Below are 26548 nucleotides of genomic sequence, written 5' to 3'. Positions count from 1 at the left end.
CCACTTGATGATGTTGAATAAATCTTTTAGCATACTATTGAATTCAATTTGCTAGTATCTTGTTGAGAATTTTTGCATCCAATTTCATCAGGGATATTGGCCTGTAATTCCCCTTTTTAGTCAGCTCTTTGTCTGGTTTGTGCATCAAGGTAATGCTTGCTTTATAGAGTGAGTTTGGAAGCTTTCCCTCCATTTCTATTTTTCAGAACAGTTGGAGAAGAATAGGTATTAACCCCTTTTTAAATATCTTGTAGAATTCCCCTGGGAAGCCATCTGGCCCAGGACTCGTTTGTTGGAATTTCTGATAATAGATACTTTGCTGTTCAAATTTTCTATTTCTTCCTATTTCAATTTTGGTAGTTTGTGAGTTTCTAGGAGATTGTTCATTTGCTGCCCAGGTTGTTGGCATTTAATTTTTCATAGTATTTTCTTATAACGTTGGTATTTCTGTGGTGTTGGCTGTGATCTCTCCTCTATCATTTGTGATTTTATCTATTTGGGTCCTCTTTCGTTATGGTAAGTCTGGTTATGAGTTTATCAATTTTCTTTCTTCTTTCAAAGAACCAGCACTTAGATTTATTGATCTGTTCTACTGGGTTTTTGGGTTTTTTTGTTTGTTTGTTTCCAAATCCTTTATTATTGCTCTAATCTTTATTATTTCCCTCCTCTGCTAGCATTAGGCTTCCGATCCTGATCCTTTCTACCTCCTTTAGGTGTAAGCTTAGCTTGTGTATTTATGACTTTTCTTGCTTCTTGAAATAAGAATGGATTGAAATGTATTTTCCTATTAGGACTGCCTTTACTGCATCCCAAAGGGTTTGGACTGTCCTGTTTTCATTTTCATTGGCTTCCATGTAATTTTTTTATTGCTTCTTTAATTTCCTGGTTAACCCAGTCATTCTTTAGTAAGGTTTTCTTTAACTTTCCATATATTTGAGGGCCTTCCAAATTTTTTCTGATGGTTGATTTCAAATTTCGTAGTGTTATGCTCTGAAAAACTCCATGGTATGATCTCAATCTTTCTTTACCCGTTGAGTGCTGATTTGTGACCCACTATGGTTTCTATTGTGGAGAATGTTCCGTGTGCCCTTGAGAAGAACGTTAGTGTGAAATGTTCTGAATGTATCTGTTAAGTCCATGTGGTCCAGTGTCTTTCAAAGCCATTGTTTTCTTGTTGATTTTCTGCTTAAATGATCTGCCCATTGTTGTAATTGGGGTATTAAGGTCCCCGACTACTATTGTATTATTATCAATGATTTTCTTCATGTTTGTTATTAAGTTCTATATTTGGGTGCTCCAAGTTGGGACAAAAATATTTACAATTGTTAGATCTTCCTGATGCATAGACTCCTTAATTATGAGATAATGCCTTTCCTCATCTCTTGTTACAGTCTTTGGTTTAAAATCTACTTTGTCGAGGGAGTTCGGGAAGATGGCGGCGTAGGAGGAAGCTGGGCTCACCGCGCATTCTGCTGATCACTTAGATTCCACCTACACCTGCCTAAATAACCCAGAAAACCGCCAGAGGATTAGCAGAACGGAGTCGCTGGAGCCAAGCGCAGACGAGAGGCCCACGGAAGAGGGTAGGAAGGGCGACGAGGCGGTGCGCGCTCCATGGACTGGCGGGAGGGAGCCTGGGCGGAGGGGCGGCTTGCCGGCCAAGCAGAGCCCCCGAGTCTGGCTTGCAAAAGCAGAGGGGCCTGACGGACTGTGTTCCGACAGCAAGCGCGACTTAGCGTCTGGGAGGTCATAAGTTAACAGCTCTGCTCGGAAAGCGGGAAGGCTGGAGGACAAAGGGAGGGAGAGCTGCTGAGCCCCCTGACGACAGAGCTCAGTTTGGTGGGGAACAAAGGCGCTCGCCAGCGCCATCTCCCCCGCCCATCCCCCAGCCAAAATGCCAAAGAGCACCAGTTCCTGCCAGGGAACTTGCTCGCTCCTCGCGCAAACACCCAACTCTGCGCTTCTGCGGAGCCAAACCTCCGGCAGCGGATCTGACTCCCTCCCGCTGCCACAAGGCCCCTCCTGAAGTGGATCACCTAAGGAGAAGTGAGCTAAGCCTGCCCCTCCTGCCCCCGTGCACCTTGCCTACCCACCCCAGCTAATACGCCAGATCCCCAGCATCACAAGCCTGGCAGTGTGCAAGTAGCCCAGATGGGCCACGCCACCCCACAGTGAATCCCGCCCCTAGGAGAGGGGAAGAGAAGGCACACACCAGTCTGACTGTGGCCCCAGCGGTGGGCTGGGGGCAGACATCAGGTCTGACTGCGGCTCTGCCCACAAACTCCAGTTATACACCACAGCACAGGGGAAGTGCCCTGCAGGTCCTCACCATGCCAGGGACTATCCAAAATGACCAAGCAGAAGAATTCCCTTCAGAAGAATCTCCAGGAAATAACAACAGCTAATGAGCTGATCAAAAAGGATTTAAATAATATAACAGAAAGTGAATTTAGAATAATAGTCATAAAATTAATCGCTGGGCTTGAAAACCGTATACAGGACAGCAGAGAATCTCTTGCTACAGAGATCAAGGGACTAAGGAACAGTCACGAGAGTTGAAAAACGCTTTAAACGAAATGCATAACAAAATGGAAACCACCACGGCTCTGATTGAAGAGGCAGAGGAGAGAATAGGTGAACTAGAAGATAAAGTTATGGAAAAAGAGGAAGCTGAGAAAAAGAGATTAAAAAAATCCAGGAGTATGAGGGGAAAATTAGAGAACTAAGTGATACACTAAAAAGAAATAATATACGCATAATTGTTATCCCAGAGGAAGAAGAAAGAGGGAAAGGTGCTGAAGGGGTACTTGAAGAAATAATAGCTGAGAATTTCCCTGAACTGGGGAAGGAAAAAGGCATTGAAATCCAAGAGGCACAGAGAACTCCCTTCAGACGTAACTTAAATCAATCTTCTGCACGACATATCATAGTGAAACTGGCAAAATACAAGGATAAAGAGAAAATTCTGAAAGCAGCAAGGGGTAAACGTGCCCTCACATATAAAGGGAGACCTATAAGACTCGTGACTGATCTCCCTTTTGAAACTTGGCAAGCCAGAAAGAATTGGCACGAGATTTTCAGTGTGCTAGACAGAAAAAATATGCAGCCGAGAATCCTTTATCCAGCAAGTCTGTCATTTAGAATAGAAGGAGAGATAAAAGTCTTCCCAAACAAACAAAAACTGAAGGAATTTGTCATCACTAAACCAGCCCTACAAGAGAGCCTAAGGGGGACCCTGTGAGACAAAGTACCAGAGACATCACTACAAGCATAAAACATACAGACATCACAATGACTCTAAACCCGTATCTTTCTATAAACACTGAATATAAATGGATTAAATGCGCCAACCAAAAGACTTAGGGTATCAGAATGGATAAAAAAAACAAGACCCATTTATTTGCTGTCTACAAGAGACTCATTTTAGATCTGAGGACACCTTTAGATTGAGAGTGAGGGGATGGAGAAGTATTTATCATGCTACTGGAAGCCAAAAGAAACCTGGAGTAGCCATACTTATATCAGACAAACTAGACTTTAAATTAAAGGCTGTAACAAGAGATGAAGAAGGACATTATATAATAGTTACAGGGTCTATCCATCAGGAAGAGCTATCAATTATAAATGTGTATATGCCGGATACCGGAGCGCCCAAATATATAAAACAATTACTCATAAACATAAGCAACCTTATTGATAAGAATGTGGTAATTGCAGAGGACTTTAACACCCCACTTACAGAAATGGATAGATCATCTAGACACACGGTCAATAAAGAAACAAGGGCCCTGAATGAGACATTGGATCAGATGGACTTGACAGATATATTTAGAACTCTGCATCCCAAAGCAACAGAATATACTTTCTTCTCGAGTGCACATGGAACATTCACCAAGATAGATCATATACTGGGTCACAAAACAGCTCTTCATAAGTTTACAAGAATTGAAATTATACCATGCATACTTTCAGACCACAATGCTATGAAGCTTGAAATCAACCACAGAAAAAAGTCTGGAAAACCTCCAAAAGCATGGAGGTTAAAGAACACCCTACTAACGAATGAGTGGGTCAACGAGGCAATTAGAGAAGAAATTAAAAAATATATGGAAACAAATGAAAATGAAAATACAACAATCCAAACGCTTTGGGATGCAGAGAAGGCAGTCCTGAGAGGAAAATACATTGCAATCCAGGCCTATCTCAAGAAACAAGAAAAATCCCAAATACAAAATCTAACAGCACACCTAAAGGAACTAGAAGCAGAACAGCAAAGGCAGCCTAAACCCAGCAGAAGAAGAGAAATAATAAAGATCAGAGCAGAAATAAACAATATAGAATCTAAAAAAACTGTAGAGCAGATCAACGAAACCAAGAGTTGGTTTTTTGAAAAAATAAACAAAATTGACAAACCTCTAGCCAGGCTTCTCAAAAAGAAAAGGGAGATGACCCAAATAGATAAAATCATGAATGAAAATGGAATTATTACAACCAGTCCCTCAGAGATACAAACAATTATCAGGGAACACTATGAAAAATTATATGCCAACAAATTGGACAACCTGGAAGAAATGGACAAATTCCTGAACACCCACACTCTTCCAAAACTCAATCAGGAGGAAATAGAAAGCTTGAACAGACCCATAACCAGCGAAGAAATTGAATCGGTTCTCAAAAATCTCCCAACAAATAAGAGTCCAGGACCAGATGGCTTCCCAGGGGAGTTCTACCAGACGTTTAAAGCAGAGATAATACCTATCCTTCTCAAGCTATTCCAAGAAATATAAAGGGAAGGAAAACTTCCAGACTCATTCTATGAAGCCAGTATTACTTTGATTCCCAAACCAGACAGAGACCCAGTAAAAAAAGAGAACTACAGGCCAATATCCCTGATGAATATGGATGCAAAAATTCTCAACAAGATACTAGCAAATCGAATTCAACGGCATATAAAAAGAATTATTCACCATGATCAAGTGGGATTCATTCCTGGGATGCAGGGCTGGTTCAACATTCGCAAATCAATCAACGTGATTCATCACATTAACAAAAAAAAAGAGACAAACCTTATGATCTTGTCAATCGATGCAGAAAAGGCCTTTGACAAAATCCAGCACCCTTTCTTAATAAAAACCCTTGAGAAAGTCGGGATAGAAGGAACATACATAAAGATCATAAAAGCCATTTATGAAAAGCCCACAGCTAACATCATCCTCAACGGGGAAAAACTGAGAGCTTTTTCCCTGAGATCAGGAACACGACAGGGATGTCCACTCTCACCGCTGTTGTTTAACATAGTGCTGGAAGTTCTAGCATCAGCAATCAGACAACAAAAGGAAATCAAAGGCATCAAAATTGGCAAAGATGAAGTCAAGCTTTCGCTTTTTGCAGATGACATGATATTATACATGGAAAATCCGATAGACTCCACCAGAAGTCTGCTAGAACTGATACATGAATTCAGCAAAGTTGCAGGATACAAAATCAGTGTACAGAAATCAGTTGCATTCTTATACACTAACAATGAAGCAACAGAAAGACAAATAAAGAAACTGATCCCATTCACAATGGCACCAAGAAGCATAAAATACCTAGGAATAAATCTAACCAAAGATGTAAAGGATCTGTATGCTGAAAACTATAGAAAGCTTATGAAGGTAATTGAAGAAGATTTAAAGAAATGGAAAGACATTCCCTACTCATGGATTGGAAGAATAAATATTGTCAAAATATCAATACTACCCAAAGCTATCTACACATTCAATGCCATCCCAATCAAAATTGCACCAGCATTCTTCTCGAAACTAGAACAAGCAATCCTAAAATTCATATGGAACCACAAAAGGCCCCGAGTAGCCAAAGTAATTTTGAAGAAGAAGACCAAAGCAGGAGGCATCACAATCCCAGACTTTAGCCTCTACTACAAAGCTGTCATCATCAAGACAGCATGGTATTGGCACAAAAACAGACACATAGACCAAGGGAATAGAATAGAAACCCCAGAACTAGACCCACAAACGTATGGCCAACTCATCTTTGACAAAGCAGGCAAGAACATCCAATGGAAAAAAGACAGTCTCTTTAACAAATGGTGCTGGGAGAACTGGACAGCAACATGCAGAAGGTTGAAACTAGACCACTTTCTCACACCATTCACAAAAATAAACTCAAAATGGATAAAGGACCTCAATGTGAGACAGGAAACCATCAAAACCTTAGAGGAGAAAGCAGGAAAAGACCTCTCTGACCTCAGCCGTAGCAATCTCTTACTCGACACATCCCCAAAGGCAAGGGAATTAAAAGCAAAAGTGAATTCCTGGGACCTTATGAAGATAAAAAGCTTCTGCACAGCAAAGGAAACAACCAACAAAACTAAAAGGCAACCAACGGAATGGGAAAAGATATTTGCAAATGACATATCGGACAAAGGGCTAGTATCCAAAATCTATAAAGAGCTCACCAAACTCCACACCCGAAAAGCAAATAACCCAGTGAAGAAATGGGCAGAAAACATGAATAGACACTTCTCTAAAGAAGACATCCGGATGGCCAACAGGCACATGAAAAGATGTTCAGCGTCGCTCCTTATCAGGGAAATACAAATCAAAACCACACTCAGGTATCACCTCACGCCAGTCAGAGTGGCCAAAATGAACAAATCAGGAGACTATAGATGCTGGAGAGGATGTGGAGAAACGGGAACCCTCTTGCACTGTTGGTGGGAATGCAAATTGGTGCAGCCGCTCTGGAAAGCAGTGTGGAGGTTCCTCAGAAAATTAAAAATAGACCTACCCTATGACCCAGCAATAGCACTGCTAGGAATTTATCCAAGGGACACAGGAGTACTGATGCATAGGGGCACTTGTACCCCAATGTTCATAGCAGCACTCTCAACAATAGCCAAATTATGGAAAGAGCCTAAATGTTTATCAACTGATGAATGGATAAAGAAATTGTGGTTTATATACACAATGGAATACTACGTGGCAATGAGAAAAAATGAAATATGGCCTTTTGTAGCAACGTGGATGGAACTGGAGAGTGTGATGCTAAGTGAAATAAGCCATACAGAGAAAGACAGATACTATATGGTTTCACTCTTATGTGGATCCTGAGAAACTTAACAGGAACCCATGGGGGAGGGGATGGAAAAAAAAAAAAAAGAGGTTAGAGTGGGAGAGAGCCAAAGAATAAGAGACTGTTGAGAACTGAGAACAAACTAAGGGTTGATGGGGGGTGGGAGGGATGAGAGGGTGGGTGATGGGTATTGAGGAGGGCACCTTTTGGGATGAGCACTGGGTGTTGTATGGAAACCAATTTGACAATAAATTTCATATATAAATAAAAAAAATTAATATAAAAAAAAACAAGACCCATCTATTTGCTGTCTACAAGAGACTCATTTTAGACCTGAGGACACCTTCAGATTGAAAGTGAGGGGATGCAGAACTATCTATCATGCTACTAGAAGTCAAAAGAAAGCTGGAGTACCCACACTTATATCAGACAAACAAGGCTTTAAATTAAAGGCTGTAACAAGAGATGGAGAAGGGTATTATATAATAATTACAGGGTCTATCCATCAGGAAGAGCTAACAATTATAATTGTCTATGAGCCGAATACAGGAGCCCCCAAGTATATAAAACAGTTAATCACAAACATAAGCAACCTTATTGATAAGAATGTGGTAATTGCAGAGGACTTTAATACTCCACTTACAACAATGGATAGATCGTCTAGACACACGGTCAATAAAGAAACAAGGGCCCTTAATGAAACATTGGATCAGATGGACTTGACAGATATATTTAGAACTCTGCATCCCAAAGCAACAGAATATACTTTCTTCTCAAGTGCATATGGAACATTCTCCAAGATAGATCACATAATGGGTCATACAACAGCCCTTCATAAGTATACAAGAATTGAAATCTATCATGCATACTTTCAGACCACAATGCTATGAAGCTTGAAATCAACCACAGGAGAAAGTCTGGAAAACCTCCAAAGCATGGAGTTAAAGAACACCCTACTAAAGAATGAGTGGGTCAACCAGGCAATTAGAGAAGAAATTAAAAAATACATGGAAGCAAATGAAAATGAAAATACAACAATCCAGATGCTTCGGGATGCAGCGAAGGCAGTCCTGAGAGGAAAATACATCGCAATCCAGGCCTATCTCAAGAAACAAGAAAAATCCCAAATACAAAATCTAACAGCACACCTAAAGGAACTAGAAGCAGAACAGCAAAGGCAGCCTAAACCCAGCAGAAGAAGAGAAATAATAAAGATCAGAGCAGAAATAAACAATATAGAATCTAAAAAAACTGTAGAGCAGATCAACGAAACCAAGAGTTGGTTTTTTGAAAAAATAAACAAAATTGACAAACCTCTAGCCAAGCTTCTCAAAAAGAAAAGGAAGATGACCCAAATAGATAAAATCATGAATGAAAATGGAATTATTACAACCAATCCCTCAGAGATACAAACAATTATCAGAGAATACTATGAAAAATTATATGCCAACAGGGGTGCCTGGGTGGCGCAGTCGGTTAAGCGGCCGACTTCAGCCAGGACACGATCTCGCGGTCCGTGGGTTCGAGCCCCGCGTCGGGCTCTGGGCTGATGGCTCAGAGCCTGGAGCCTGTTTCCGATTCTGTGTCTCCCTCTCTCTCTGCCCCTCCCCCGTTCATGCTGTGTCTCTCTCTGTCCCAAAAATAAATAAATGTTGAAAAAAAAATTAAAAAAAAAATTATATGCCAACAAAATGGACAACCTGGAAGAAATGGACAAATTCCTAAACACCCACACTCTTCCAAAACTCAATCAGGAGGAAATAGAAAGCTTGAACAGACCCATAACCAGCGAAGAAATTGAATCGGTTCTCAAAAATCTCCCAACAAATAAGAGTCCAGGACCAGATGGCTTCCCAGGGGAGTTCTACCAGACGTTTAAAGCAGAGATAAGGGGCGCCTGGGTGGCGCAGTCGGTTAAGCGTCCGACTTCAGCCAGGTCACGATCTCGCGGTCCGTGAGTTCGAGCCCCGCGTCAGGCTCTGGGCTGATGGCTCGGAGCCTGGAGCCTGTTTCCGATTCTGTGTCTCCCTCTCTCTCTGCCCCTCCCCCGTTCATGCTCTGTCTCTCTCTGTCCCAAAAATAAATAAACGTTGAAAAAAAAAATTTTTATAAAGCAGAGATAATACCTATCCTTCTCAAGCTATTCCAAGAAATAGAAAGGGAAGGAAAACTTCCAGACTCATTCTATGAAGCCAGTATTACTTTGATTCCTAAACCAGACAAAGACCCAGGAAAAAAAGAGAACTACAGGCCAATATCCCTGATGAATATGGATGCAAAAATTCTCAACAAGATACTAGCAAGTCGAATTCAATGGCATATAAAAAGAATTATTCACCATGATCAAGTGGGATTCACTCCTGGGATGCAGGGCTAGTTCAACATTCGCAAATCAATCAACGTGATTCATCACATTAATAAAAAAAAAGAGAAGAACCATATGATCCTGTCAATCGATGCAGAAAAGGCCTTTACAAAATCCAGCACCCTTTCTTAATAAAAAACCCTTGAGACAGTCGGGATAGAAGGAACATACTTACACATCATAAAGGCCATTTATGAAAAGCCCACAGCTAACATCATCCTCAATAGGGAAACTGAGAGCTTTTCCCTGAGATCAGGAACACGACAGGGATGCCCACTCTCACCGCTGTTGTTTAACATAGTGCTGGAAGTTCTAGCATCAGCAATCAGACAACAAAAGGAAATCAAAGGCATCAAAATTGGCAAAGATGAAGTCAAGCTTTCGCTTTTTGCAGATGACATGATATTATACATGGAAAATCCGATAGACTCCACCAGAAGTCTGCTAGAACTGATACATGAATTCAGCAAAGTTGCAGGATACAAAATCAGTGTACAGAAATCAGTTGCATTCTTATACACTAACAATGAAGCAACAGAAAGACAAATAAAGAAACTGATCCCATTCACAATGGCACCAAGAAGCATAAAATACCTAGGAATAAATCTAACCAAAGATGTAAAGGATCTGTATGCTGAAAACTATAGAAAGCTTATGAAGGTAGTTGAAGAAGATATAAAGAAATGGAAAGACATTCCCTACTCATGGATTGGAAGAATAAATATTGTCAAAATATCAATACTACCCAAAGCTATCTACACATTCAATGCCATCCCAATCAAAATTGCACCAGCATTCTTCTCGAAACTAGAACAAGCAATCCTAAAATTCATATGGAACCACAAAAGGCCCCGAGTAGCCAAAGTAATTTTGAAGAAGAAGACCAAAGCAGGAGGCATCACAATCCCAGACTTTAGCCTCTACTACAAAGCTGTCATCATCAAGACAGCATGGTATTGGCACAAAAACAGACACATAGACCAATGGAATAGAATAGAAACCCCAGAACTAGACCCACAAACGTATGGCCAACTCATCTTTGACAAAGCAGGCAAGAACATCCAATGGAAAAAAGACAGTCTCTTTAACAAATGGTGCTGGGAGAACTGGACAGCAACATGCAGAAGGTTGAAACTAGACCACTTTCTCACACCATTCACAAAAATAAACTCAAAATGGATAAAGGACCTCAATGTGAGACAGGAAACCATCAAAACCTTAGAGGAGAAAGCAGGAAAAGACCTCTCTGACCTCAGCCGTAGCAATCTCTTACTCGACACATCCCCAAAGGCAAGGGAATTAAAAGCAAAAGTGAATTCCTGGGACCTTATGAAGATAAAAAGCTTCTGCACAGCAAAGGAAACAACCAACAAAACTAAAAGGCAACCAACGGAATGGGAAAAGATATTTGCAAATGACATATCGGACAAAGGGCTAGTATCCAAAATCTATAAAGAGCTCACCAAACTCCACACCCGAAAAGCAAATAACCCAGTGAAGAAATGGGCAGAAAACATGAATAGACACTTCTCTAAAGAAGACATCCGGATGACCAACAGGCACAGGAAAAGATGCTCAACGTCGCTCCTTATCAGGGAAATACAAATCAAAACCACACTCAGGTATCACCTCACGCCAGTCAGAGTGGCCAAAATGAACAAATCAGGAGACTATAGATGCTGGAGAGGATGTGGAGAAACGGGAACCCTCTTGCACTGTTGATGGGAATGCAAATTGGTGCAGCCGCTCTGGAAAGCAGTGTGGAGGTTCCTCAGAAAATTAAAAATAGACCTACCCTATGACCCAGCAATAGCACTGCTAGGAATTTATCCAAGGGATACAGGAGTACTGACGCATAGGGGCACTTGTACCCCAATGTTCATAGCAGCACTCTCAACAATAGCCAAATTATGGAAAGAGCCTAAATGTCCATCAACTGATGAATGGATAAAGAAATTGTGGTTTATATACACAATGGAATACTACGTGGCAATGAGAAAAAATGAAATATGGCCTTTTGTAGCAACGTGGATGGAACTGGAGAGTGTGATGCTAAGTGAAATAAGCCATACAGAGAAAGACAGATACCATATGGTTTCACTCTTATGTGGATCCTGAGAAACTTAACAGAAACCCATGGGGGAGGGGAAGGAAATAAAAAGAGGTTAGAGTGGGAGAGAACCAAAGCATAAGAGACTGTTGAGAACTGAGAACAAACTAAGGTTTGATGCGGGGTAGGAGGGAGGGGAGGGTGGGTGATGGGTATTGAGGAGGGCACCTTTTGGGATGAGCACTGGGTGTTGTATGGAAACCAATTTGACAATAAATTTCATTATTTTGAAAAAAAAATAAAGAAGACACCCAGATGGCCAACAGGCACATGAAAAGATGCTCAACATCGCTCCTCATCAGGGAAGTAGAAATCAAAACCACACTCAGATATCACTTCACACCAGTCAGAGTGGCCAAAATGAACAAATCAGGAGACTATAGATGCTGGAGAGGATGTGGAGAAACAGGAACCCTCTTGCACTGTTGGTGGGAATGCAAATTGGTGCAGCCACTCTGGAAAACAGTGTGGAGGTTCCTCAAAAAATGAAAAATAGATCTACCCTATGACCCAGCAATAATACTGCTAGGAATTTACCCAAGGGTAAATTTACCCAAGGGATACAGGAGTGCTGATGCATAAGGGCACTTGTACCCTAATGTTTATAGCAGCAGTTTCAACAATAGCCAAATGATGGAAAGAGCCTTAATGTCCATCAACTGATGAATGGATAAAGAAATTGTGGTTTATATACACCATGGAATACTATGTGGCAATGAGAAAGAATGAAATATGGCCTTTTGTAGCAACGTGGATGGCACTGGAGAGTGTGATGCTAAGTGAAATAAGCCATACAGACAAAGACAGATACCATATGGTTTCACTCTTATGTGGATCTTGAGAAACTTAACAGAAGTCCATGGGAGAGGGGAAGAAAAATAAAAAAGAGGTTAGAGAGGGAGAGAGCCAAAGCACAAGAGACTCTTAAAAACTGAGAACTGGGGCGCCTGGGTGGCGCAGTCGGTTAAGCGTCCGACTTCAGCCAGGTCACGATCTCGCGGTCCGTGAGTTCGAGCCCCGCGTCGGGCTCTGGGCTGATGGCTCGGAGCCTGGAGCCTGTTTCCGATTCTGTGTCTCCCTCTCTCTCTGCCCCTCCCCCGTTCATGCTCTGTTTCTCTCTGTCCCACAAATAAATAAACGTTGAAAAAAAAATTAAAAAAAAAAAAACAAAACTGAGAACAAACTGAGGGTTGATGGGGGGTGGGAGGGAGGGGAGGGTGGGTGATGGGTATTGAGGAGGGCACCTTTTGGGATGAGCACTGGGTGTTGTATGGAACCAATTTGACAATAAATTTCATATTAAAAAATAAATAAATAAATAAAATTTAAAAATTAAATAAATAAGTAAGTAATAAAAAAATAAAAGCTTGTTGTGTTTCCTACCACTGAGAGTTACTACTATATTAAAATGGGGCCATACACTGCCCAGAGCCTGGCACTCCAGTATTTTTGGTGTGCACTCTGCTGTTGCATTTTGGCTGCTCTTTCCCACTGGTCAGTCCTCTGCAGAGTTCCTCCTTGCACTCATTGTTGTAGTGTTGGACCTTTAACTAGGTGTGCTTTGGTTTCTTTGTTGAAGTAACCCTGGATAAAAGGGGTGAGGGAGAAGCCTGTTACACAAAAAAATCGGGAAAAAGAAAGGCAACTGAATGAAACCAACAAGAAACTATAAGCCTGACTCCAAAGAAAAGAAGAAGGAAAAAAGAAAAAAGGACTGCAGGCGTCTTTTTGAAGCGCTTCATTTTCAGTGCACTTGGTGCATGAGAGGTGCTGGCTGTGCTGTTCTGGAGGAGAGGTCTGCTGCATTGGCTCAGAGTCAGTCCTGCCGCAATTAATAAGCAGCTGCCAGCACGGGACCAGGGTTCAGTGTATGCAGGTCCCAACTCTACTGAGCGCCACTGTCTGATCTCTGAAGTCCCACCATGTTGGTGTTAGGGGGAAAATGGCACTACCCCAGTCTCTCATCCAGGTCTGGGACTCTCGCACCCTAGTGTGAGATTGGCACTGTGCAGATCCACTCCCCTCCTCCAGAGTAGAGCCTCTCCATGTTGGAATTTCTCTGTCCCTGAAAAACTGTCCCACACCTGAGCAGTGTTAGGGATCTATGGAGTAGCACTGCTAAAAACCGCAAAGGTTATATTCCATCTGAGTGTGTCTCTGTCCCCCACTAATGAAAGGCCTTTTGCTGGCACCTGCAGAGTATTTTGTCCTTGGGGAGGCAATATATCCTCTTCCAAATGTACTCCAGGAAGGGGACTGTTTCTGTCACAGTGCATCCCAGAGATCCCTACACCAACCTAGCACTGTGGGGCCAGCTCCCACCTCACCATGAGCACAAGCAACAGCTCTACAGTTCAACTCTAGAAAGTTGTGCAATTCCAAAATTTCAGACTTTGAGCCCCAAATGCAAGCAAAAAAATAACTGGGAGACTCAGTACTTCTCACTCCCCAGCCCATAGTCCAGAAAGGTTTTCCCCTTGTGTGAACCTGATGCAGCACTTTCTCAAACTGGGTCTCTTTTTATCTCTTTTGTCTCTCGACGGAAAGGGTTCCCTCCCCTCTACAGCCTGCCATCTTTCTCCCAATTCACTTTCGCATACCTCACACCTGCCAAGCTTTCTCCTTCTAACTGTGGAAATCCTTCTGCCACTCTGCAGATAGGTTTCCTGGTTTTCCAAGTGATCTTACAGCTGTGTTTGAGGGATGAGGAAAGCCCAGGTTCCAGCTACATCTCCCCCATCTTAACTCCTCCTCTCATTCCTTCCTGATTCAGAAACCTTACTCCATGACACGAGGCACAATACACAATACAAACGTGGCTCATAAATTCCCTTCAAATGTCAACACACATCCCTCACAAAAGTCTCAATATTTCATGCCTCCTAGAGGTCCATGTAGCCTAGAATACTGTCCCATTTCTTTTCCAGTTCATCTGTCCTTCTTCTACTTCCCAAATTGCTCCATAGGCACCCTCTCCAGGAAGTGACCCTTGACCAACACCTCTTTCTCAGTTTCTACTCATACCTTCCCTTCAAAGTAATGATGTGTAAAACCCTGTCCAGTTAGTAATTCCTCCTATTTCAGTTCATTTTTCTTCCCATTTGGGGTGTAAATTCTCTTTACCCAAAAGAATTGAAGATGCTTCAACAAGATTTTTGCACCAGTCTCTCAAGAAAGCATCTAAAGGAAGGGATAAGTATATGGGTAATCCCACCTCTAGCAGGCTTCCCTGGAAGCACCTACTCTCTGTTGGAAAGGTCACAAATCCACAAGTAAGAAAGTAGCTTCCCATCCTTCTTTTCTAGTAAGGCCTCATACATAAATACAATAGGAAAACACTGGCTCCCATATGCCAACCATAAAACTCTGACTCTGCAAGAAAGATGCCTGTTGTGCCCAAGCTGGAGCCAGTCTCATCTTCAGGGATTCCCTGGAGTCAGTAGACTTCTCTTAATTTTGGTACCTTGGACCCTCTCCAAGTCCCATGAGTATGGATGCAGCAAGACCAGGAGAGGTCATGTCAGGCAATCAGCTGCCCCAGGGCAGCTGCTCTTTGAGTGAACATTGTTCTTACCATTGAGTCTAGAGGGAGTAGAGAATCTGCTCCTTGTTCTGAGCAAGACTCCACTCTGACGGAACAGACAGGACAGTCACTAGAACTCCAGGCAGAGCCACACAAAGGCAAAACTACAAGTGCTGGGGTACAGTTCTAGATGTTGGGTACAGATCTAGATACACTTCTAGATGTAGTTCTGGGTGGAGACAAATGCTGTGTGTCAAGCAAGGCTCCAGGAAGATAGTTTTAAAGGAGAAACACAGTGCTAGCCTAAAAGGAAGGAGAATTTCTGTACCAAAGAAATGTGTAAAGCTCTAGTCAATTCACCATGAATTATTAAATGCTCATTGTGTGTCTGGATACAGGAGGATGCTCTGGGGGAGCGAACAAGATACACTCCTTATCTATGATCTACAATCAGGAACAATATACAAAAATAAAGGCACTCAGATAACTGTTGTATTTCATTTTTATTTCAGCTTTATTTATGTACAATTGACATAAAATTTAAGATATTTAAAGTATACATTGTGGTTATCTGGCATACATATACATTGTGAAATGATTCACAATGATTTCCCCAAGGTGATAGGATTAACAATGGTATTTTAATCTAAATGTTTCATGAAATGAAGGTAAGTGTTCAAAAGGCAACTTTGTGTCCTACACTTCCATCTTTCCATGTGGAGACTTGGTTTTCTATATGTGGTCCCAGGACCAACAGCATCAGCATCAACTGGGAACTTGTTAGAAGTACATGTTGTGGGCTCCACCCAGACCTATTGAATTCTAAATGCTGGGGCCAGGGACCAGCAATCTCTTTTGTCACAAGTCCTCAAGGTATGGTGACACCTGCTGAAGACTGAGAACCACTGACAGAGTACTATTTCTGGCCCCACTCCAGGAATAGTACTGCCCCCTCACCATCACTTTGATTAGTGAGTTAAACCAACAGCACTAATCATGCCCAGCTCAGCCCCTTCCATTTTTTTATTGGTTTGCCTTTTTTATCCAGTGCCAAACTGACCAAAGCACATGCATTACAACCTGCTCACACATAAAAAATCTAATTAAAGCAGAATCTTGCCTGTGGCGTCTTGTGGAGATTGCTTCGCATTACTTCTGATGAGGAATAAGTCTGTTTAAATTAGTGATGCAGGCTTAGCAAGCCAATTGAGCTACAGATCAAAAGCTAAGTGTTTAATCAACTGTCTCTATGTCTTGATTATCAGTTGGTTCCAAACATAGGAGTGAAAATGGGGTGTTATTTATCGCATCCGTATAACTCCAACATGGGCTGTAGTGAAAAGTGGGCAGGATGCAGGTTCAGGTTGCCTGCAGTAGAGAGACCTAGCTGAGAGAATAATAAGACACAAGAACCAGAGGAAATCCTAGAATTCTGTAAGTGAACCTAACTTTAGAAATAATCAGTTCTGACGTCTCGTGTTACAAAAAAATAAAAATAAATAAGCAAAACATTGAAGGAACCAAAAGGCTTGCTCAAGGTCACATTGCTAGTTAATGGTGGGAACAAGAGCAGAATCCAGGATACTTGGCTCCCAGCTGTGCACTTTCTGAGCAGGTGGACCAAAGCAGACAAGAGTAGAGAAACTTTCAAGTCCAAGAACGCAGATATTGCCAAGTAGCAGAACCAACCCTAGGGATTTTCATTATGGGTAGTGGGTTCAAATCCAAGTGTTTTGTGCTCAGAGGAGAGCTCTGGCTCCAATCCACCTGTGCGTGTTCTGTTGGCCCCTCTCACAGCCAAGGCTCAGGCTACACACACTACAGTGTGTTCAGTGTGTTCTGAACACTGCTTCATTTTCCTGTGCTTCTCCAAGTGTTGTTCTCTCAGCCTACAGTCTCTCACTGCTGCCCACATGTGGGAAAATCCTAACCTGTCTTGGAGAGAGCCAACTCAAATGCCATTCCTCTACAACGTCTTCTCTGATTTCACCAATCAACCCTCACCACTGTGCCAACCCCATGTGATCCTCCACCACTCTGAATTCCCAGGACACTTTATTTGTATATTACTTATTATGACAACACTTTCTACTTTGTGTTACAGCTATGCTTTACCCCTTGTATTAGAATATAAGCCCCTTAAGAGCAGGGGCCATATTTCATCTTTTGTTGTTTTTTTTTTGTTTGTTTGATTCTAGTTTTTTTGTTTGTTTGATTCTAGTTTCTTTTTTTGTTGTTTTTGTTGAAGTATAATTACCATACAGTGTCATTATATTATTCTAGGTGTACACATAATGATTTATTGATTCCACACATTTCTCAGTGCTCATCCAGATAAGTATACTCTTAATTCCCCTTATCTATTTCACCCATCCTAGTACCCACTTCACTTTGACAACCAACAGTTTTTGCCCTATATTTGAGTGTATGAGGTTGTTTTGTCTCACTTTTTCCTCTTTTGTTGTTGTTGTTTTATTTCTTAAATTGGTATAAGAGTGGAACCATCTGGTGTTTGTCTTACTCTGAACAGACTTATTTCATATCATATTATTTCCTCTAGGTCCATCCATGTTGTTACAAATGCCAAGATTCCATTCTTTTTTATAGCTGAGTAATATTCCATGACAGATAGATAGATGATAGATAGATAGATAGATAGATAGATAGATAGATAGATAGATAATTTGATAGATATTACATCTTCTTTATTCATCTATCAAGGGACATTTGGGTTGCTTCCATGTCCTGGCTATTGTAAATTATGCCACAATAAACATAGGGGTGCATATATATTTTTGAATTCATGTAACTAAAAAGCTTTTTCCCTGAAAAGGAAACCACCATCAAGAGAGAAAGGAAACCCACTGAATAAGGGAAGATATTTATAAATGATATATCCAATAATGGGTTAATACACAAAATACAGAAAGAACTTGTACAACTCAGTCCACTTAAAAAATGGGCAGAGAAACTAAATAGACATTTTTCCTTTATTTTATTTTTTTTTAACATTTATTTATTTTTGGGACAGAGAGAGACAGAGCATGAACGGGCGAGGGGCAGAGAGAGAGGGAGACACAGAATCGGAAACAGGCTCCAGGCTCCGAGCCATCAGCCCAGAGCCCGACGCAGGGCTCGAACTCACGGACCGCGAGATCGTGACCTGGCTGAAGTCGGACGCTTAACCGACTGCGCCACCCAGGCGCCCCAATAGACATTTTTCCAAAGAAGACATACATATGGCCAACAGACACTTGGAAAGGTGTTCACCATCACTAATGACAGGGAAATGTAAATTAACACTACAATTGGATATCACTTTAAACCTGTCAGGATGGCTAAAATCAAAAAGACAAGACAAGCAAGTATTGTCCAGGATATGGAGAAAAAGGAACACTCAGATATTATTGTTGGGAATGTCAGTTGGTACAGTCACTGTGGAAAGCAGTATGCAGGTTCCTCAAAAAATTAAGAATAAAAGTACCGATCATCCAGTAATTCTGCTACTGGCTATTTGTTTTAAATAATCTCTATACACAACATGGGGCTCAAAGTTACCACCCTGAGAGAAGAATTGCATGCTCTACTGACTGAGCCAGCCAGACACCCCACAGCTACTGGATATTTAACCAAGGAAATAAGTTTTTTTCTAGTTTCTTTTAATAATAATATCTTAAAGCCTGTAACCAACTATAGATGCAATTCAAGTAGACAAGTCAAAAAGGAAAAAGAAAAAACAAAAGAAAAAAAAAAAAAGAATGAGTAAAGGCACATCCTTCACTCCACAATATACACAGAGCTCTATTAGTGTTCACCCACCAGCATCCCATGGGAGGCCTACTTTTCCATGTGATCAAGAGTACTGCATTATTAGGCAGGGGGACCTGACTGCATTCAGGTGTGATGATGTCCAACTGCATAGGTACTGACACAGCTGAGTTCAAGGTCTACACTTTTGGCCAAACTTAAGTGGGGTTAGTGACCCAGCTGTGATGGACCCCATAGCCAAAGTAGAAAACAAACCCAGTCAGCATCCACACACCAAATACCATCCAGGTGCCAGCTGTCATCTGCATCATAAGGCAAACATTCACAAAGAGGCTCAGTAGTGGGAGGAGAGGCAGAGCAGGGACCTTAAAGTAAAGGGAACTGGAGCTCTGTGGCTGTCTCCAGATGACCCCAGTGAGCCCAGTGATGAGCACCAGGAGAAGCACAACCACTGAAATCCACACTGGGTCTCCAGAAAGCAGAACTGGCCACTGGGTCAGCACCAAGCAAAGAGGAATAATTAGCAGAACAAGCAGTGAAGAACAAACATAGACAACCCGGCCAGAGAGTGGAGTGGGGGAGGAGCTGCCTGGAAAAAGTAGTCGCTGTAGAGTCAGCCTCTCTTCTGCAGGTCCATTCTCCTCCTGCTCCCCTGCTTCATTTCCCCCATTCCTCCTCTCAGGCTGATACCTGAGGATGAGAACACAAATCGCAACTAGGGAGTAAGAAATCAGGGACACAACCGACCTGAGGTCCAAGAGATCAGTGACGCCAAGGAATGATATAATGACTGCAACTGTTCCAATCATCACAATGATTATGATAATGGTGTATTGGTGGTAAGAGATATGGGTAAGGACATGGAACAGGAGGCCATCCTTTCCCATCATGTATAACACCCGACGCATCGGCCTCACAAAGCCCCAAAGGCTGACGGAAAGAATGCACAGCAATGCAAAAGCTACCACATAGTAGGCAGGGACCCAGCCAATATGGAGAAATACCTCAGGCAAGGTGCTCCCAGGTTGGAGCTGGTAGTAAGGCACCATGAGCGTAAGTGCTGAAGAGACACCAAAATATACCAGAAGGCAGATGAACAGTGAAACCACAATGCCCATGGGGATGGAACGCTGGGGATTCTGGGCTTTTTCAACTCTGGCAACAATACTCTCAAAACCAATAAATGCATAGAAACAGATAGCTGCTCCACGGAGAATCCCCTCAAACCCAAAAGGCACAAATCCTCCAGAGCCCAGGGGGCCCAAGCTTGAGGTGTCATTGAGTCCAGCCTTTACATAGTCCTCTTCTGTGAGCTTCCAGTTGTGCAGGTCCCCCTTAATGAAACCAGAGATGATGACAAAACTGAGAACCAGAATTTTCACCAATGTGAACACTTTGGCAAGTGTGGAAGTCGATAATGGCCAGAAATACCAAAAATACCTGATCTCCATGAACACCACCAAAAAACCAAGAACAAAGAATTCTAGATATTCTCTAAGGAAATGGGAAATGTGCCCTGAGACTCTCTCTTGCATAGTCTGAGAGACCTGGTTTCCACGCAGGTTGTCAAAAATTAAGATCCATGTGCTGAACGCAATGGCTTTCTCAGCAACAAGGGAGAGGATGAGGTTCCAGCCAGTGACGAAGGCCCAGAGTTCACCTATAGTGACATAGCTGTAGAGATATGCGGAGCCAGATTGGGGAACCCGGGCACTAATCTCTGCATAGCACATCCCAGCCAATAGAGAAGACAGGATGGCCACCAAAACACAAATCACAAAGGATGGTCCTGCTTGATTTCTGACCACCTCACCAGCCAGGACATACACACCTACACCCACTGTGCGGCCTACACCCAGGGCCACTAAATCCAGAGTGCTCAGTCTTCTCTGTGGGTCATTCTCAGCCACCGGTTCCGTCAGCGTAGGTCCGCGTACCAGTTTTTGACCAAATCTACGAAGTGCCTGACACAGCATCTAGCTGGAACTGAAGAGGATTCCAGGATCAGAGAGCTGCAGCAAGCCCAGGAAGCAGAGTCTCAGATCAGGTTCAGTGAGGCTACGTTTAGCCAAGTTGAGTTGGGGCTGACAAGGTCCATTACTCAGGCTTCAATGCTCCTGCTTTGTATTTCATCTGGCATGTGATAGCCCTTCATAAATCCTAAATAAACAATAAATATTTACTGAACAATGGTGTTCAACAAACTAACAAAAGTTTACAACCACAGCTCATGAGTCCCATGTCACCTGTTGCAGCCTGAGTATCACAGAAACTGAAATAAAAGATCGTAACAAATCAACCTTGTCCCCCCCACCCCAGAAAAGTGTCAAATATCTCCCGACATTCTCCTTTTACACACCACATGACAAAATCCCCTTTGGGTTCATCTAACTCATGTAGCTTCATGGACTAATGAAGCTGTAGGACACAATAGGGCATGAATTTCTTGTGCAGTAATTTACACATGGGATGTTTGTGTGGTACTTGAGCATAAGTTATGATATTAATTCATGGATTAGAGAGCCTTGTTGCAGTGACAGAACAATTTCTTAAATAAAATCTCAATTTAAAATACAATATTGGTATCACTTCCTTAAAACTCTTTAGCCCCAAATCAGTACCCAAGATCAGATGACCCCCTTTCTCCTCATCCTGCATCATCCATTTAGCTGTACTGATGGCAAGGAAAGTACAGTCCAACCCTTCCCTTTACCCATCTAGGACCACAGGGGGCAATGTGAGAAGAGAGGAAGACAGATAAAGAGGCAGGGCCTTCATAACTACCTGCAAGAACTAGAGGACAAGACTGTCTGGTGAGGAAACACTGGAGAAACAGGTGCATATGCCAACCAAGTATCCATTACTAAGGGAGAAGAGCCAGAAAGGCCATTTTGTGAATTCTGACATTCAGTAAACCTCACCCAAAACAACCAGGCAAAACTTACTGCAGTTTATATGTCCACAGTTATGAGAGTGTGATGGGTGGGAAGGAAAGAAGTAGGTCACCTAGCTCAGTAGATCACAACCAAAACAATTCCTTCTGTCTCTTTGCTCTCTGGGTTCCAGGAGAGAAGGTGATCTCACTTCTGCAGACAGTCTCCTCACTGGCCACACTGTGCTCTATAAACACCCTGGGCCATCTGTGATGTCAGCAACCAGCCACCTGGAGACCCTGCCCTGCTCTGTGAGCTTATATTAAAACACTAACTTGTAACTCCCTCTTAATTTTCTACCATAGTTATTTTTCACTCACTCAAACCATGGTCTCAATATGCCAAACACGTTTTGTTAATAAAGGAGCCCTACATGTGTTTCCTCCTTGCCCTTCCTCCACTGCTGCTCTTCAAATGGCCCCCTCCATCAAATGGAGCAAGACTTTGATGAAAAATTCACAGCAAATGTCTCAGACATGAGTAGAGAAAAACAGAGAAAACAAAGTCATGCAGCCCCATTCTCCTCGCTACTTGGGCTTTGGTTTTGAGAGAATTTTAGGAATTGTTGTCAGAGGGTTTTAAAAGCAGAAAGACCAAGTCAAAATTGAAGTCTTCTCTACAGATTATCAAAAGGAATTCTGATGTTATGAGTCAAAGCTTCTGTGTACAAATCCATCTAGACTCCTTATTTGCCACCCACCAGTTCCAAGGTTATGATTTACTAAGAAGCGCACAACATAGACAAAGTCAATACTTAACTCATGGAATCTTGCTACACTACACTATAAATGTGATTGACGTGTTGCCCACCCACCCCCAGGCTTCAAATACTTCAGTGGTTCCCATTGCCCTTCCTTTCTTCATCATCTGACCTGTGCTGATTCCTGCAGCCTCATCCCCTGCCCAGCTTCTGCTCCAGCTGTGAAATTCTACACTCACCCTATTACCTGTCTCTAATGCCTTCTTGTCCCTTCACTTTGCTAACCCCCTACTTCTCTTTCAGTTCCCAGCTCAGAAGTTGCCTCCCCAGAAAGCCTCCCCTGACCTTATGCTGCCTTTCCTGTGTGCTCTCATAAAACCTGGGCTTCCCCATGTGCCATTTATCCTAATGTATCATAATTCCAGCTAATCTGCCTGTGTCTTCTATCAAAGTGTGACTTAGATGCTCAATAGATACTTATTGAACAAATACACAAACTGAGAATACAAATCTGAAAGAGAACATAATCCAGAATTCCTACCTAATTGCCTTTGTGATATACATACTTTGTAGCCAAACAGTATTTGTAATTCTTATTTAGATAAAGATATAAATCGTATTACCATCCTTGTAGAAGACAAGCAAAATGAAAAGTGTGAAGGGAAGACAAACTGATGAAACCTTGGCTATACATCACACATGGCAGGTGTAAACCACACATGGTGACAAAGAATTGTCAAATGTTTTGAAGATATCAGGCCCTATAACCTCGGTGGGATGTCCTAAGGCAGAGGTTTTTACTTTGGGGGACAGAGGGAGGCATAATGAAGACACTGGGGTACATTTTCAAACTTCATATCCTGTCCCTCTGGAGATTCTTGTCCACTAGCCCTGTGCTTCCCATGGCTGCTCTAAATCACCCCAAATGACAAGAAATTGTCCTCAATTTCAAAGGGAAGAGATTACAAAAGCTTTCTTCACAGGAAAGCAGCACAGTTTAGCATTTAGGAGTAAAGGCTCTGCAGGTACATGATTCAGGTTCAGATCACAACTCAACCTTATACTGGGTACTCTGGACAAATTAGTTAACCTCTTGGTGCTTTAGTTTCAATAACATTCAAATGAAAGTAAAAGTACCTCATAGGGTAATTGTGAGGCATAAGAGAAATGATGTCTATAAAGTAGTTAGCTCAGTGCCTAGCAAACAATATGTAATTAACGTAATCTGCCTAATGTTTAATATTGAAATCTGATCCAAATTCCCAAATTTGAAAATCAGTTAGTCTTTATAAATCTCTAGCCCCAAAATCATCCACTGAAATTCGAGCCTGTTGGCTTGCCCTCATGAAACAATGAAAACAGCTTTATTCCATATATTTTGCCTTGAAATGCTAAGTACCCCAATTAAACACCCCCCTACATGGTGTTAAACACTTGGAGGTTCTAAGCTCACTGGGTTAGTTCAGGCATCAAGAAAATGAAAGCCTTAAACATCATCATCATCATCATCATCATCATCATCATCATCAATATTTTTGCCTATGGATGCCTCATCTTATTCCTAGAAAGGGCAGTTTTGGGTACTGTCTGCTAAGAGCAACGGACATTATGTCAGAAATTTTGGATTTGAGCCTTTCTTTTTCCACTTCACTATATAAACCAGGGTTATTTGCTTGATCTCTCTAAGCCTCAGGTTTCCTCACCCACAAGGAACCTTACTTCACTTCCCTTACAGGATCCACATAAAAATTTGATGAGAAGATACAAAATACCACCCAACACTGGTGGGAGTGTAACTGGGATCACCATCCTGAAGCACAATCAGCGGAATTAAGAATGAACACCCTCCCACTCTGCAATCCCTCTCTGAGATATACACCCCAGGGAAACTCTGTCCTGAGTTTATAAGGAGGCTCATATGAGTGAGTTCATCACAGGACTGTTTCTGAATTTGGAGCTATGCCAGCCTCTGTTACTAGAGGAATGTGTAAGTAAAATGTGCCATATATGCACAATGAAATATTACACAGCAGTCAGAAATTTTAAAAAGTAGATTAAAGATAACAACATGGGTACATTTCAGAAACAATGTTAAGTAACGGAAGTAGAAGCAGGATGAGGTATACAGCAGTTACATTTATATACATTTATAAAACAGCCAAAGAGTGCTGCCTATTTGTCAAGGATATGCACATACCTGTTAAAATTTTCATGTCATTCTCTGATAAAACCTTCTACTGGTTTCTCCTTTTATGCAGAGTAGAAGCCAATGTTTGCATTTACAATGACCTACAAAGTCCTACAGTATTTGTCACTGACCCACCTGCTACTCAGCCTCTGTTTCTCTCTCTCCCCCCACTCATATTATTTCTCTAGCCCCCTAACAATTTTGGCCACCTAACATACCAGGCAAGACCCTACCTCAGGGCCTTTGTACTTGCTGTCCCTATAACCATACCACTTCTAGCCCAGATAGCCCCATGGTTGCTCACTTCACTGCATTTGGTAAAAGAACATATATAGCACAGCCTTCCTTAAGCTCCACATATAAAACTGCAATCTGCTCCTAACCACCCAGCCATACCTTATCCCCATGCCCTCATTTTCCTCATAGCACTTGTCACTATTCAAGGTACTATATGTTTTACTTAATTGTTTATTATTTCCTCACACCAAAAGATGTAAGTTCCATGAAAGCAAGGCATTTTTAATGTTTTTCTCTTTGCCTAGTCCCCACACTACAACTGTGTATTTGTAGAGTGAAGGAATGTATCTAAATACACATATAGAACAGGGATTGGAAGAACATTTGTTATATACACTGAAGGAAGTGCCTCCAGTGAGGAGGGGAAATAATAGAGATCAGGATGAAAGGGTTAAAATAAAATGCATTGAAAAGGGACCCGACAGGAAGCAATGATGCTCAGTCCATGACTGAGGGAGGGGTTGACTCCACTCTGTGCACGTCAGATTCAACAAGGAATTGCATGAGATAATATTGTGAGAGTTTAGTTGAAGGGTAACTGCATCCTGTAATAGTCAGCACATGGAGAACACAGAGAAGGAAATCCTACTAGAAAGAGGGTGGAGAACAACGGAAGATGGGGCACCCCTCCTACCAGTTCCTTCTGAACCCATTTCCCTTTTCCCAACTCCTCTTTCTCCTTCAGCTCCTTCAACTGTCTGTAGAGTTTTCCTTACTGGGCACTAAGGATGCTTGTACCATGTTTCTCTCTCTGGGGAACCATCTCCAGCTGCCAACCTTCCAACAAAGATACAACAGTGGTGCTTGTCATTTGCTGAATCACAGACCCCTCTGAGGTCAGTCACCTCAAAAAAATGTCCTACACACTTCTGAAGTCCATTCATAGACACTGAGCAGGAATCCCAGAGGAGGACCATCTAAATAGCAGAGTCAGAGATGGGTAAGCCTTTTGATCATTTCTGTTTCCCTCAACTATGTTGTGCAGGGTGGTCCTTGTGCTCTTCCCACATTTACTGAAGATGAGGGACAGTGGGCTGCAGACAAAGTATGAAGATACCAGAGAAGCAAACCAAAGAACAAAACATCTGGGAATTAAATTAATCATATTTCATTACTCCAACACAAGCAGGCAGAAGAAAAATGAACAAGTAAGCTTATAGAAGACAAAGCAAAGCCATGATTGGGAATCCTGAGAAAGCCTACCACAAATCCATTTTATAACAATACACAAAAACATCATCCTCAAATGCTATTTTCAGAAAGGCCCTTTCTCTGTGCAGTAACTTACAATTATTCCAATACTTTATATTCAGTCCAGACTCTCTGACCCACCTCTCCGAACCCTGCCCTAAGTCTTCCTCTACTCTCAGGCCCATCACCTCCCTCCTAACTCAGCTCCTCACATCTTGACTTACCCCTCCTGGGATGAGCCTTTGGCCTCAGTAATTGCCTGTCCTGCCAGGGATGCCCTCCTCACTCCTTTTTATCCTGTAGTCATGTTCTAGGTCTTCTCGGTCCTATTCTACAATGTTTTTCCTTCTGTAAGTGAAGCATTTCCTAAGGCATCTTGACTGGTCCCATCTCCAA

The 26548-nt window shown here is 42.1% G+C and overlaps 2 pseudogenes across 1 annotated transcript in view; both read right to left on the bottom strand.

Annotated features, from left to right (window-relative positions):
- The window catches only part of LOC147579277 (cationic amino acid transporter 3 pseudogene), a 489600-nt pseudogene that overhangs the window by 379094 nt on the left and 83958 nt on the right, over positions 1 to 26548 (bottom strand). The window lies entirely within an intron of this gene.
- On the bottom strand, positions 17759 to 21094 carry LOC112867680 (cationic amino acid transporter 3 pseudogene; annotated as a pseudogene).

The sequence above is a fragment of the Puma concolor genome, chromosome B4 (genome assembly GCF_028749965.1).
Source record: "Puma concolor isolate L17-30 chromosome B4, mPumCon1.1.hap2, whole genome shotgun sequence".
Classification (NCBI taxonomy): domain Eukaryota; kingdom Metazoa; phylum Chordata; class Mammalia; order Carnivora; family Felidae; genus Puma; species Puma concolor.
This window is presented reverse-complemented; position numbering and strand designations above follow the sequence as displayed.